This window comes from Wyeomyia smithii, chromosome 2, assembly GCF_029784165.1.
Source record: "Wyeomyia smithii strain HCP4-BCI-WySm-NY-G18 chromosome 2, ASM2978416v1, whole genome shotgun sequence".
NCBI lineage: Eukaryota > Metazoa > Arthropoda > Insecta > Diptera > Culicidae > Wyeomyia > Wyeomyia smithii.
In genome coordinates, this window is record NC_073695.1 from 48,103,020 (window position 1) to 48,116,236 (window position 13,217).

The window sequence follows — 13,217 nt, forward strand, 5'->3', positions numbered from 1 at the left end:
CTGTGGACCGATAGAGAGTCAACAGTGGAAAAAAAAATCAAGCGGCTCTAGTAGGAATCCGCGCGGGTTTATTTTGTTTCTCTTTTTTTTTTGTTGCTTATTCCTTCCCCTTGGCACGTGGCAATAGGCAAATTTTTCGGGCTGCTGCCTGTCTTCCGAATCATTCACCAATTCGGTGGTGGGGTGTAGTAGGAAACGGTGGCGTGCGGGAAGCGATGACGAAGCACCGAACCGGGAAACCGGTTTGACCAGTTTTTGATTTGTTACCCTTGAGCCGGAGCGGCTCGACCAGGTCGGGTTGGCCAGAACACGGAACGGAGGTCGGTATTTTTTTTTTAATTACGTTCGACTGGATGTCGTTGTCGTCGTCAGGCAGCTGCCAGTGTGCATAGAAAGAATGCACTCGTGTCTCGGTCCGGGCAGTTGGAAGCGTTTGATATGCGGTACACAACCTAGACAAGGAAGTTCTGTGATACCACCTCGCGTTGTGCGCAGTGCGATATGGGGAGGGGGGTAGGTGCGTTACCTAATGCCTCTTCCGATGCGCCGGAGGACTTGGGGCGTGTTTCTAAGGCTTTGATCGGTTCGTTTGCGTAATGCTAAGCCGCTGCCGGTACTTTGAGGTGTGAACATGATTAACGAGCCGAAGCACTATGAATTTGCTGTAATTTTCTGCTGCAAATTAGAGAAACTCGAATGACATCAACAACGGACTGCTTTTGTATGTTGCATAAAAGAGTTAAATAGTCTTATGTTATCAACGTTTGCTTTGAGAAGCAACAATACAATTGAATATTAACAGTATTGGTAACCATTCTTCTACGAGAAATAGTTGAGAAAATTTCTTTTATTTTGATCACCAATAATATTGATATGCCCACCTGCAATACAAACACAGTAAAATCAATTTGTTCACATAAAAAATACCTCTTGTCAATCAGCTGTTTCAAATTTATCAATTTTTAAAATGCGCCCATAAAGTTATCTTAAAACCATTTCATTTCATAGACGCGAGTACAGTCTTGATAAAAAAGGTGGAAAAAATGGAAAAAAGCCACTGTTCAGTTCCACCTTAACCGTTCCTATAAATTTTGGTGACCCTAGCAAGCTTGGAAGTGCTTCAAAGGGCCGCAGAGTGATTGCTCGCCAGGTTCATCACTTCTACGTTTGCTTACGGAAAAACTCTAAGTTTCTGAAGACTTTACGCACTTCAGACTTGCTAGAAAAGCTATAAACTATCACTTTTTTCTAGTTTAAGATCTAATGCGAATTTTGTTTTCACTTTTGTGAACCTAATTTTTAAAACTTTCATAATTTGTTGAAAATTTTCTTTGATTTGTGCTGCTTCTGAATGTCATCATATATTCATATCGATAAGTATCATGCAAACCTTGAGAACAATTCTTGAGCACCTTCTCTAACGAGAGCCTCCTTGATCTTATGAGGGATTGATGGCCGCTTGGTCGTAGTTTGGGAGCCCGGATTCAAGGAACAAGCAAATGAAACTGCTTTAAGTGCACCAAACGACCAAGAAAGGATTAAAAAAAAACGAGCACGTTCTACGACCAGTATTTAAAATGGTCTTTTTTTCAAGCCGTTTACTTAACTAACACCTTCACGTTCACGTTCCCAACCCGCTTAGGTTCGAAAATCCACGTAGAGATCGCGTGAAAAACGCAATAATTCAAAAATTTGCGTACAACACAGGCCGCATTCGTTTACAAAAGGATTTTCAATACAAACCTGTCATCTTATTTTTCAATAACAGAAAAAGGTTTCGCTAAAAAAAATTTTTAGAGTTATTGTGCTGCGGGAAATTGTCAGGCGTTGTTGAAACACAGATTTCAACTAATCAGAGCTGAGCATAGTGCTGGCTTCTCCTTACACAGTCGACACCGACAGAAAAATATACCCAGTAAATCGGAAATGCACTCTTTGGGATATATAAGACCCTACTTTTGCTCAAACAAATCATTTTATTAGCGGACGGCGCAAAGGGCTGTCACATCTTAGCAGCAGGGGTACCAGACATGGGGGGGCTAGATAAGAGTGCTTCGGCTCCAACATCGTTACAAGAGCGAAAGGTGTGACGAACGATCATATCTCAGCAGTAATTTACGATCAGCAAACAAACTGTCCTTCTCAGGTCATCCAGACAGTTTATAGGAAGAGTTGTGGATATTTTCTCTTGGGTAGATTGAAAAGTAGGCAATTATTTAATCTATCCTTCTTGTTGCCGGATTGGACGTTGGCGGGTGGAGATTTCACAAACTTCTCCCTCATGTAGTACTACGTCAACCTTGCGGTCGTGGATTTGTACACAACCCTTGTGATTTTGTGTTAACTTTGGGATATCAGCCAGCTTCCGCCTTCGCGATCCGATTCGAATGTTTTTTATATATTTTCGGTAGATAATTTTTACGATTACATTCTCAGAGCCATTGTTGTGCTTAAATAATATTTTTCTTATTAAAAAACAGTTTTTTTCAGGTTCGCATCCCAGTTTCACTTATTACACTGGTAAACACAGGTTTTGCTCTAGAACTCAAACTTGAAAAAAATGAAAGCTTAAAGCCTTTTTTTCACCATTCCACAGTGGTCTTAACTCGAAAAATCGTGATCGTTTTAGATTTGACTGTGAAATATTGGTTTTATGTACCCAGTGTCTTCAGCAAGTTTATTCCATATAACAAGGCCCTTCTTTTGGCGTTTTCGGTTTTTTGATCAATCCCCTTAGTAGTTAGATAAAAAAAATATTTTTTCTAATTTTCAAAATACCCGATTGCTTCCTTCATCAAAGTTGTAGGAAAATCTATAAGAAAACGAATTGCCTAACACTGTAATCTTCTATCTGTATCTGAATGAAAGGAAAACACCCCTCGTAACAGTCAGATTCAACAGTTATGACGTATAAAGTTGTAGTATTTAGTAATAAAAAAAACTATTTTATACTTTATGTTTTCAGTTTTTAATGATTTACTCTACGTCAGATGCTTCCGATGATTCCAAATCTTCTTCTGTTTTAGTTAAATCTAACAAATATAAAGCATCAGTTGATAAACTTCGCTCAGTTTTACAAATGATGCAACGTTCGCTAGAAATAAGTGGATCCGATAGCTCCAGCAAGCGGTGAAGAATATCGGTGTTTGTATGCAATATTTATCGAATTTTTTAGTGTTCAACTTTCTACCAGAAGCAACAGCTTGAAGGATGACTCCACGACGCTTCAGTACATTTATATCAAGTCCTGTGGATAAAATACAGGATTATAAATGCAAGCAAATAATTTGCAATATTCGAAGAAATATGGACTCGAAATATGGCTATTTTCAGCAACAAAATAAGAAATATCTTTACAACAAATGAAAATATTAAACCAATGTATTCTACAAAAATGCGAGGTTTAGCAGAATGAACGAAATCTTAGAACATCTTGAACTGTTTCGACGATTACAGAAAAAGTTATGGACAAAAAACTAATTTTGAGGACTGTTCCTCTTAAAACTCTATTTCGTCATATCAGACGTACAGATAGAAGATTACAGTGTTAAGCAATTCTTTTTATTATAGATTTTCCTACAACTTTGCTGAAGAAAGCAATCGGGTATTTTAAAAAATTAGAAAAAATAATTTTTTTATCTAACAACTAGGGGGATTGATCAAAAAACCGAAAACGCCAAAAGAAGGGCCTTGTTATATGGAATAAACTTGCTGAAGACACTGGGTACATAAAATCAATATTTCAGAGTCAAATCTAAAACGATCACGATTTTTCGAGTTTAGACCACTGTGCTTTGGAGAGAAACACAAACATTTATTTCCAAGCAAGCGAATGCATGCCATTTTTAAAAAGTTACCATGTTTACAAAACTCATGTCAATCTAGAAAATACTTATTCGCGTCTCCGGCAGCTCTGGTCATAAGGTATTACCGGGTAAAGTCTCGCTAATACATGCATTGCGGCTCTTGGTTGTATGTCCCTTGCAGAAACGCATGCAAGCGCGTAGCTGTCTTCCATTTTGTTACTTTTAATTTGTTACTTTTTTGCCTCATGCGCAGTCATAAGACACAACAAGTAACAAAATATTGCTCAACAGTAACAAAATCTTCTCCGTTTGTGTCGGATGTATGAAAAATGTACTGGCACAAAATAAAGAACAATTGCCCTAATACGCTTCTAGGCTACTCCCGAATTTGTCGGTGCTCAGATACTACACTCCGATTTGGAACTTGACCTTATTTTTATTATTATTCAACGGTCTCTCACTCACACATTGTGAAGACTAACCGTTAGCTTTCAAAGAATAAGATGGGATAAGGGCATCTAATACTTTATATGGGTTATAATCTAAATGTCGTCACTAACATTTAGTTCTAACAAGCTTTTTCTAAATCCACTTGAAAATATGTAAATCTTATTCTGGAATACATTTCTCATTTCCAAAAAAAAAATCTTCCAGTTATTAGTATAAATTGATGCTCTTGAGAATGAAGGTTCTATCACAGACAGACGCCCAAGCAAGAACAAAATTGATCGAAAATTCCGTGTAAATTTTCAAAGAGAATTGCGTTATAAACCACTTGTATACTAGCGCCGCCTGGTGATCTCATCGCTACAATACATTTATTTTCGCTGGGGTATGAGGCAGGCGTCATTAGTAGCGCTATCTGGTTACGAATTGCTACTACAACAATCTTTACACAAGTTTGGAACTCAGCTTGGACGTCTGTCTGCGGTTATATCTATAAAGTACTGAATGAAGAGAAGAGGTCCTAGGTGAGAGCCTTGGGAAACACAAATAGTGGCTTGAATCCGATTTGAGCTTTATTCATTGTTTTTGATTATTTGTTGGCAGTTAAATAAATATGTTTCAAGTCATTGAAGGTGTCTTGGCTCAACGTCATTTTTTTTATTTAAATAGTACCATTGGCACCGTACACACGTCCGTACACACAATTTCTGTGTGATTCCAATTATTCGTTACATTTAATGAAAACATGCTAAATTCGAGTAGTTTATGTCGATGTTGATTGGCAGTAATTCAGGATTTAATTTGAATCTGATCTTTAGCTCATCAGCAAAAACGCCTAGAGATAAATGCAATTGAGTGTATGTATGCTCTCTCTCCTCCATATGCCAGTTTTTTTGTTTTATTTATGCATGCTCAGCTTTGTTAAAAATGACGTCGAAACAAGGAGATTTGTACAAGCGCATTCACAGCTCCAACTGAACTGCACAAAAATTTTGACAAAAAGTAAACAATTTTTGAAGCGAAAATCTTCTGTTTTCGACTCTGTATAATTTCCTGCAAAACATACAAACCGCTAGAGAGGTAGCGAAAGACCGGCCAAATGAATGGACAAAAAAGGACTTTGCTTTTTTAGTCAAAATCATGATTCAAGCCCCTTGGTTTGGCTATCAATTAAGATAGGTACTTGAACGAATATTTGAAGAAAATTTGGATTTCATTTTTTTAAAAACCATATCGATGGTATGTGTTTTTTGCCAGATTAAGCGATATCACATTACAGAAAAACAACAATTTTCTTAAACAACCGTTCGACCCCATTTGAACTCAAAAACGGAACCCAACTAATTTGCCTTAGTTTCTCCCAACAGAAGATTTTTTTGGGACTGTAATTTTCTTGGCGAAATGCATTCGAAAAGTCGACATGAAGGCCGAACAGCGCTTTTGTTAGTTACGAACCTTTCTCAAGCGTTTATTAATTTTTTTTCGTTTAAAATGAGTGTAGGAGAAATGAATCGGTTTCTCTTTAAGTATATATACCTTTCTAGACAGCAGTAGAAAAAGATTCCGAAATCTCAATTGTAACCCGTTGTTCCACGATAATTAAGTATGCCAGATTTCCAACTTGGCTTCAAAAGTGGTACTGAAATGAACTTTTCTGTTTTTTAGAGAATTACAGTGACATGTTAAAAATCCAAAACAATGGAACAGTGTGGGGCAGTGAGAGATCTTTCACAAAAAGTCCTCAGGTCCCTCCGAGCCATTGAAATTTCCAACACCTGCAGAATGTTCTGCACGTGAAGTTGGTTTACACCAATATCTTTTGTGAACTCCAGATAGAATACAAAATAATTTCGGTCAGAAAATGTCTTACAGATTTGACCTTGGACAATTTCCTTACTGTTGAACTTTCAACAACTTGCTAAGCAACTGACTTAACCAACAAGAAACTAACGGTTAAAATCTATTTATTATTAAGACAAAAATAGGATAAAACATGAAATCTAATCCCGCTCTTTTTTATTTGACGATTAATATTTTTAGTAGTTTGTTAGCAAAGTAGGGAGATTGTCGTCCGCGTCATTCTCACAGGATAATTTTGCACAAGTCCTAACTTGAACAAGTGTATAATTTTAACACGTGGACCTATGCTTCTTAATAATTATATGCCGTGAACCCCAGTCCGCCCACACAATTTAAGCTTGTCAGTCAGGGTTTTCTACTCATCTATCACGCTACCATCATCAATTCAATTCAAAACTAACGTTGGTTATTTTGGTGATCAATTTCCACTAAGTTTTCTGTCAGCAGAAGAAGCGCGGCCGAGTAGCGCTCTACTCGAACGAAAATCTCAAAAAAAAAAAAAAAAACAAATCAAAATCAAGTCGCAAAGTTCAAGCCGCCAAAGGAGGTGCGCTCTAATCTTTAATTAATTATGCTTCCCTTTCGCACGCTTGCGCACACACCATCGAACCTTCGGGTTGCCCACGCCGCTTGCGTGTGCGCATCCTTTTGCACATGACGCGCGCGGCCTGAATTATATGCGAATAAATCGCAGCCGCGAGTGCATCAAAGCGGTGTGACGGGTAAACACGTTGCAATTTCTTGAAGAGATGAAACAACCGTACCTTGCAGCCTATACCCTGTCACGGGAAAGGGGGGGAGTTGAGGTCGCTGTGAACGAGTTGCGGAAGATAATAGAAATTAATTTAACGAGAAGAGGCATTGATCGCGACATGTTTGCAATGTTCAAGTGTCAAATGGCGCAAAGCGAGAACGCAGCGAACGGGAAGGGGCAGGCAGTGGGTTCAGCTGTGATGTGCCACAATTAAAGAAAGAAGCCGCTCGCGCGTTGTTGTGAAATTAATCCGTCAGAGTTGTGCATTCCAGCGGAGGGAACGAGCGAAACGCGACCGATTTACCATACGTCAACAAGAATAACAAGAAGATCGGTAGTGCAACAAAAAAAAAGTTTGACATTCTGACAGTGCGAATCCGTTGAGTCTAGCATTCAGACATCTGGCAAAATGGGTAAACTTCCCAGAATTGACAGTGACTGATTCCAACTTTTATTTTTTACTTCGGCTTTATTCACATTAGTTGGCCAAATTTCGCACCCGTGACCGGTTTACAGTGTTGCTTCCCCTTCCTACCCAACTGTTATCCACCGCTCGTATACCAACATTGACAGTCCCCCAACACCCTACTCGGACACTACGAAAGAAAAGCTACGCAGACTTAAACCTAAGCAGATTAATTAGTGACATTTTGCATGCAGCTACAAAGTTGCGAGTTGCACATGCAATTTTCCACCGGTCCCCAAGCTCCAATGTCAGCTGCCAGTTTGACAGCCACGCAAGCTAATTGTTTGACGTTTGCGTGTGTGACACTTCGAGCGGTCGTGTAGGATAACGCGACATGAATTCCCTCTTACTTATGCTAATTTCCGGGCTTCCTAGCGCTTTAATCCTAAATTCAATTTGACCGCGACCTCGAAAAACGGATTGCTGCTGTGCCGCGGGGGGTTGTGATAAAGGAACAAAACAAAAAACAGGTATCGGACCGTACGAAAACACCAATTAGTCCCGGATAAAGGGGAATCCGGGCGGTGGACAGTGCGGTGATTTTGCCGGTTCTCGCCAAAATCCGCCGCATACACAACAGTGACTGCCATGCCGGGACAAAGAAAGAGATAGAGAGAGCCGAGACACTGCCATCCGATAGTCGCCCGTGTGTGCGCGAATTTTCGAGGGGCAATGAATGCTAATTAGCATAATTATCACGAGTTTTGTGCGATGTGGCAAATGCGGCGACGGTGGCGTCTCGAATTGAGCGCGCTCGAATTTTGACAGTTCACTTTCACTACCGATTTCGTCGGGATGAAGTTGAAGCAAGAAGGGGAAGGTCAGGGGAATTGATTCGACAGAGGGCAGAGATTAATGTCTGGCACTTTGACCCGTTTTTTGAGAAATAATTAAAATATTATAAATAATAAAGGTAGAGCGTGTTCATCGTTGAACTTGGAATGTGGGAGGGTGAGTCACACCAACACAGACGAAGGGAGATGGTTGGCCAAAAGTTCCTTGCCGAAAAAGGGACTGGATGGAAGGGTGATGATGAGGGCCATAGGTGAGGATTTTCTTTGCACATACTTCTCTGCTGGAGTTGACTTCCATTTTTTTTATTGCGGTGCTGCATGTTCTAACTGCACACAGCCGCACGTACGAAAATGGTTTGGAAGGGAAGGGATGCGAGCTTGAAACGATATGTGGAAAAATCCCTCACACACGATTTCTGCCACGACGCGCAAATGCGGATGAAGTCATACAAGTTTTCTTCCTTTGGTTCTGCCAAACGCCTACGGGCCACTCTGTGTATGGTGACGCTGAACATGTGCGAGAGTCAGCCCAACGCATACTTAGTCCGACCCCTCCAACAAGTACGCTCGGTTCTCGGGCTATTGTACACGATATCAACCCCACACCAAAAAACAGCAGGCGCAGGCGCGCGGTTTTTTACTCTGCTGCGTTGGTAGAGGGCAACTAGCCACGTACGAACAGTGTGTTTTTACACGCCACACACCGTATCCGTACATGGCGTGTACAGACGACACACACGTGCGCACACTAACGATCGCGCCTTCACTTTACGTACCAGCAAGTGCCTGTCGATATGTTGTGCCGTCTTGCTTCGGCATATGGGCGATGATAGCACTCCCGCGGGGCACGTCTGTATTCGTGTTCGTTCGTATAGTGGAAAATGCAGGCACGGTAGTCGCGCTTTCCGCGATTATCACTCCCTCCCCCGATCGCAACCTATTGTCCCACTCTGTAGCTGTGTGCGCAAGGGTGTATGTGAGTGTACGTGAGTTGGCGGCGGTGGCAGTCGCCGTCGCACAATCTACAAACAGCATTTTAACTGAAATTTCCTTTTTCATTCGTTCGCAGACATCCGCGCCGTGTAGACGGTTTTCTAGTGGAGCAAACCCGTGCTCGATTGCCGACCCGAAACCTGAAGCAGCAGCAAGTGGGCTGTACTGTGTGCTGTGCGGTGCTGCGGTGGAGCCTTTCGTGCAGTCAACATAGTTTTTGCTCCGACAGTTGCTCGGTGGAGCGCAGCAAGTGTAGACTATGGCGTAAGCAACAGTACCAACATCAATAACATCATCATCGCCGTCGACAGTTTTCGTCATCAGCCAGCATCATCATCGCTATCGACATCAACAGCAGCAGAAGTAGAAAAAAAAGTTTTAGTGTTTGACGATTTCGACGCGAAAAAAATACCTGCTCGTAAAATTTTAGCCAAAGGACTCTATCAACTTCGAAGGAGTTATTCCCGCGACTGACAGTAGTGTGTTAGCTTAAAGTGTGACAAACAGATCAGGAAATCAGTGGCACAAAGTGAGCGAGAGGCCTGTGGGATTAATTAGTTTTTTTGTTGTCGCCAGTCTCGGTGTTTACGACGATTCTGCAGAACCAAAACGGTAAGAGCTGTTTCACCCTCCAACAATTTGAAGAAAATCCCGCCAGTCGGAATAAAGTGCAACAGAATTAAAAAACACAAAAAAATACACCAAAACTCCCAACATGCAGCTGGTGAGGCCGCGCACTTATCTGTCACACAGTGACATTGGGATTGGACGTATCGGAAAAATAATGACGACGAACCTAGGTAGTTCTCTCGATATCGGACGAAACAGGTTAACAGTTTCACCTGTCACTCCTGTCGGTGTCGGTGTCCTGTCCTGCTGCTGAGGGCGGAAAAAATTACTGAACAGTGAGGCTCGAGTCCAAAACAGAAAAAATAGACAGACAAAAGGTGCATTCGAAAAAGAAGAAAAAAAACCGAGAAAGGCCCAAATTGACACCTTTTTCTCACTTTATTCAATTTTCGGGACTCGCCGAAAAGTTGGAAGTTTTCCTCTTTGTGGGATAAGTGCGCTGATATCGAGAGCGACGAGAGGTTTTTCCTTGGTGTGTAAGTGTTTTTTTTTCTGTATTTTGGTTTTAATGAGAGCTGTGGCCCAGCTGTTTTTAAGCCCCGTAAGCTAAGACAGGCAGGGAAATTGTCAGGGGGAGGAACGAGTAAGAGAAAGCAATTTGAGTGCGGTTGAATTGAAACACCTTCAATGATGTGGGCGCGCGCGTTACTCGGAAGGAAGGCAAAATTTTCTTACGAGCTGTGAGGAAAAGATGAAAAGAGAGAGTGGCGAAGGGGGACGTGAGGGGGCCAGGATGCAAGCCGCGCTGAAGCCGAGCAACGTTTCGGGGCCATTTTCGGTACCGGAACGAACTTTCGGTGTTCGCTAGTCGTTAACGAAGTGAGCCTAATTGATAACCGGAGCGAAAATGGCTTTGTGGTGGTTTATGTTCTCCGCATTTGATTACTTGCTGATTTTTTTTTGTGTTGTTTCACTCGAGAAAAATCAGCACGCGGGACCGACCGGTGATATGCTGTTAAGTTGCGGCTAGCTGATATGGAACGAAACCGCACTGCCGTCGGTAGTTCGTTTCGGAATTTCTGATTCCCCCGAACGGTGCACCGAAAAAGTAGTGGAATTTTTTCTATTCTGCTAAGTATGGATTTTCAATGTGTCAAATGTTGCCTTTTTCGAGTGGTTTCATGCAGTTTCCACAATAATTTTTCAAAGCAGTTAATCATTTTCAAAAACAGTTGACAGACTAGAATGTAAAAAATCATCGTAAAAAGGTTGAACATAATTTTTAGACATCTTATTTTTTAACATTTGATTGTTCTTAATGACAGTTGTGTTCATCGTTTAAAGCTATTGAAAATTTTCTAGAAACTCTATTTATTAATAACTTGAAAGTTGATCAAATTATACATCTTGCCACTAAGAAGTTTATGACGCCTCGAAAGCAAGCCCAGAATTTTCGAAGTTCTACTCATAAAAAAAATTGTGTGAAATGAGGAGTCGAAAAAAACAACAACATTGCTAAACTTTATTAAGCCAGGGAAAAGTGTTTTAGTGAAAATGATAAACGCTGGGAGGAACAAAAGGTGATAACCAGATGGTTGGATGTCAAAAAGTGTTCCCAATCTGAAAGATTTATAACACCAAACGAAAATCATTCAAAAAAGCTTCTAAAGCTCAACAAAAGAGCTCTTTATACATACGTCGGCCTAGTAACAGGGCACTGTTCGAGTAGATATCATTTAAAAAACATCGGCCGGGTTCAGGATGATATCTGTAGCTTTTGTAATATGGAAAGCGAGACATCAAAACATCTGTTGTGCGGTTGTGGTGCATTATTTTAATTTCAAAGCACATAAAAAAAATCAGTCAGAAACTGAATTTTTTACTAGAAAGCGGGATTCATGACGAAAATTTACATAAAAAATGATTATCGGGGAGCTGAGATATTGACATTTTACATGAGATGGACAACTGAGCATTTGTACAAAAATACCACTAAAGCTTAATATCTCCATTGCTCTGTGCTTTATTTTGCCGTTTGTGCGAATAATTACCTGAATAGTGATTCAAATGTTGATTAGAACCATAAAGGGTGTTGGGAAAAGTTTCAGAATATTCAAAAATGCATCTTTTAATGTAGAATGATGGGTGATTAATCCACCAATGACTGAGATAGAAAATTTATTTTTTAATCAGATTAAGATAGACGCAAACTGTCTTCGACAAAAGTTTAGGTTATTTCAAACCAAGAAACTTTGCCGAAGGTATTATTTTTCTATCTCTTACATATTACGAGTAACATAAAGCTTTCTATGAAAAGACACTAAAAATCACAATTTTCGTTCTAACTTTTTTCCCACATTTTTCCGAATTTCTAAACCTTTTACTAAGTTATCAGCCATCAAAAAATGTATTTAATTTCTGAACATTGTTATTTTTTATATTCGAAAATAAAACTGCTATTTGACATATTTGTAAAAATGTATAGTTTTCCATCACATATAAAAAGGCCAATATCTCAGCCCCTCGATAAGATATCAAGGATCTTTTTTCATATAAATTTTCGTCATAAATCCCGCTTTGCAGAAAAATTTACATTTCTTGATCAAAAATTTTTTTATTTGTGTTTTGAAGGGTTTTATCTCAAAATTATGGAAAAAAAAATTTTCTATGGTGTTTGATGGGCTCTGTAAGTCAAATAACTGAATGCGACAATGAACTAAACCAAGCAAAATACTCAAAAACAACCGAATTACAGAATTGAAAAAAGTGCAAAGGAGTGGTTTTGTAGCTCAAAAAATCATTTTTTCATAAATCACGTTTGGGCAACCTGAAAACAATTTTTTAGAAAGTCGAAATGTTCTACAAAAATGCTATAAATAACATTATCTTTCAATTTAAGGCTGAGCACCTTGACCTTTTCAACATCGATTTTTTTAGGACACCCTAGTGCGTATGTATTGCCACGGTTTTTTGAAATTGTGGCACAATCGTTTGTGATAGTAAAAAAAATCCTCTGTATTCAGTAGCAGCATTAGGTAGTGCTGTTTCCCAATATCTACCAACAATGTTCACACTCAGCAACATGTTTTAAAAAATAAAGATTTCAATACCGAAATTTAGAAAAATTATTTCCTTAAATGTAAAACTACAAATTATTTCTTTAAACATTCATCATTCTAATTGTTAGTTGCTTTACGCGTTGCTAAATAATGTCGTTGAAAATTACGAACAAATTGACTTATTATTTCATTAGCAAAACTTCACTAAAAACCAATTCTCAGGCTGAATAAAAATATCATAGATCAACCAATAAAACGATTTACTGGACAAAAAAAAAGAAAATTTTACACAAACACGCCCGCTCTGATAAACAATTCAAGCCTCTTTTTCACCAGTGTCAGGGTAATCGGTCTGACACAGTGCTGCAACCTGTAAAAAGAAAAAGACACAACATCATTCTGTTTCTCTCAAGTTGAAACTGAAATTCAGTGTCACCCGTGTCAATTTTCTGTAAAAATTATGTCAGT

The 13,217-nt window shown here is 39.6% G+C and overlaps 1 long non-coding RNA gene across 1 annotated transcript in view; it reads left to right on the plus strand.

Annotated features, from left to right (window-relative positions):
- Nucleotides 1-13,217, plus strand: part of LOC129724463 (uncharacterized) — an 88,225-nt gene that overhangs the window by 10,190 nt on the left and 64,818 nt on the right. The window contains exon 2 of the long non-coding RNA XR_008727926.1: nt 9,197-9,732. This is a non-coding gene — a long non-coding RNA (uncharacterized LOC129724463). The remainder of the gene's footprint in view (nt 1-9,196; nt 9,733-13,217) is intronic.